Raw genomic sequence first — 2573 nt, forward strand, 5'->3', positions numbered from 1 at the left:
TCTCCTTATATCCTCCCTAGTCATTGTCTAACTCTCTGATGCATAACAAGTGATAGCAAAGATCATGGCCTGCATCAGACAATACAGTGGTGAGAATCTTCGTCTTCTTGACATTGATCCTCGATCCATATTGGAGGCTGCAGTCCTTGACCCTCTGCAGCAAGCACTTCAGGTCCTCCTCAGTTTCAGCAGGCAGGGTTGTGTAATATGCATAACGCAGACTGTTGATAGATCTTCCGCCAATCCTGATGCCACATTTCTCCTTAGAGCCCAGCCTCCTGGATAATCTGTTCTGCATACAGATTGAAAAGGTATGGAGACAGGACACATTCCTGGCATACGCCCTTCCCAATTTTGAACCACGCAGTGTTTCCTTGCTCTGTTCTGACAACTGATTCTTGGTCCAATATAGGTTTTCTTATTAGCACGATCAAGTGTTCTGGGATTCCCATTCTTCTCAGAGTCAGCCACAGCTTGCTGTGATCCACACAGTCAAAAGCCTTTGCATAGTCAATGAAGCATAGGTAGACATTCTTCTGGTATTCTTTGCTTTCTGCCAAGATCCATCTAACATCAGCTATAATATCCTTAGTACCACGACCTCTTCTAAATCCAGCCTGTATATCTGGCAGTTCTCTGTTGATATATTGTTCCAAATGTTTTTGGATAATTTTCAGCAGAATCTTGCTTGCATATCAATGATATTGTTCGATAATTCCCACGCTCTGTTGGGTCACTTTTCATTGGAATGGGAACACATATAGATCTGTTCTAGTCAGTCAGCCAGCTGGCTGTTCTCCATATTTCTTGGCACAACTTAGTGAGCACATCCAGGGCAGTGTCTGTTTGTTGAAATATGTCAATTGGTAAGCTATCAACTCCTGGAGCCTTCTTTTCTGCCAATTCCTTCAGGGCAATTTGAATTTCCTTCTTCATCACCATAGGCTCTTGCTCATATGTCATTTAACGAAATTCTTCTGTGTCAGCCAATTCCTTCTGATACAGTGACTCTGTGTATTCCTTCCATCTTCTCTTGATACTTCCCGGATCGTTTAACATTCTACCAAAAGTATCCTTAGTATTGCCACCCCCGTGGCTTGAATTTTTTTTCCCAGCTCCTTCAGCTTAAGAAACACTGAGCGAGTTCGGTTCTTTTGATTTTCTGACTCCTGCTCTCTACACATGTCATTATAGTATCTTGCTTTGTCGTCCTGGGCTGCCTTTTGAAATTTTCTGTTTAGCTCTTTGATTTTTGCTGTAGCCACATATTTTCATAGCTTTAGACACTTCATCAAAGTACCATGTTGCTTCACTTCTGTGTACTTTGGACCATGCTGTTAATTCTTCCTGAAATATAATTTATGATATTAAAGATTTTTCTGTTACTATCTAATAACCTTAAATAGTCAAACTCAAGTTTCTCTATTCCTAGAACTTTCCTTGACTTATCCAAGAAAGCCGATAATAGAGACTGTATTACAAGTATGGCTATATTAATTATCCATGAAAAAGTTAAGGAGCTACGCTGTCATCTAAAAAGCACACTCCACTAGTTGCTCCACCAGAGAAAGATGAGCATTCTTATTCCTTGTGTTTTACTTCCTCTGAAAATCCATGGTCAGCTATGAATCAGTTCTGACTTGATTGTAGACAACAACAATAATGATACAAATACATCAATACAGAACATCATGATAGAATGGAGAAAATATTGAAGTTCCTAAGGGTCTTTTTATGTTTGAATGCACAATCAACAGCATTGAGGCAGCAGTGGAAAACTAAAATGATGATTTGTAACAGAAAATACTGCTGCAAAGTGTTAAAAAATACTATAGTATGCAAAACTAAGGTATGCCTGATCCAGGTGTTTTCAAGTGTTTCACAGGGATATAAAATCCCAACAGTGAATAAGGAGGACTTTAGGAGAATTAATGTCTGTAAAGTGTGGTATTGGTGACAAATATTGGGTGTACCATGGATTTCCAGAAGAATGAAAAAATCAATGATTAAATACCATAATGGTTATCCATCATGGACAGTGTTTAATTCACGTTTGGAAGCAGGAGTGGTACCCACTTCCTAAACCACATGACTCTGGAAACTCTAAGACCATAGAGAATCAATGATAGTTATAGAACAGGGTTGGGGTCTTTTGTTCGTAAGGCTGCTGTGATTCGTGCTCAACTCAATGACACTTAACTGCAGCAGCAGCAGCAGCATGGTTATACTAATGAGAAAACTATTTCTACACCAAGAAATTGTTCTTTGAACAGAGAAGGGGAACATCGCATGGTTCAGAATCAAGAAAGGAGTGTGTGAGGGATGTATGCTTTTACCAAAAGTTTTCAATCTGCATGCTGAACAGATCATTTGAGATCTGGACTTTATAAAGAGAAATGTGGTATCAGCATCAGAGAAAGACATATCAAAACGTGTATTATACAGATGGCATAACCTTGTTGCTAAGAATGAGGAGAACCTGGAGCACTTGCTGCAGAAGATCAAGCACTAGAGACTTTAGTATGGCTTGCATCTCGTTAAGAAAACAGAAATTCTCACCACTGCAACAATAG

The 2573-nt window shown here is 39.4% G+C and overlaps 1 protein-coding gene across 1 annotated transcript in view; it reads right to left on the minus strand.

Moving 5' to 3' along the window:
* CSMD1 (CUB and Sushi multiple domains 1) overlaps positions 1–2573 on the minus strand; it is a 2584888-nt gene that overhangs the window by 1572902 nt on the left and 1009413 nt on the right. The window lies entirely within an intron of this gene.

The sequence above is a fragment of the Elephantulus edwardii genome, unplaced genomic scaffold (genome assembly GCF_000299155.1).
Source record: "Elephantulus edwardii isolate Elephantulus edwardi_28Jun2011 unplaced genomic scaffold, EleEdw1.0 scaffold00154, whole genome shotgun sequence".
In the NCBI taxonomy this organism is placed as follows: domain Eukaryota; kingdom Metazoa; phylum Chordata; class Mammalia; order Macroscelidea; family Macroscelididae; genus Elephantulus; species Elephantulus edwardii.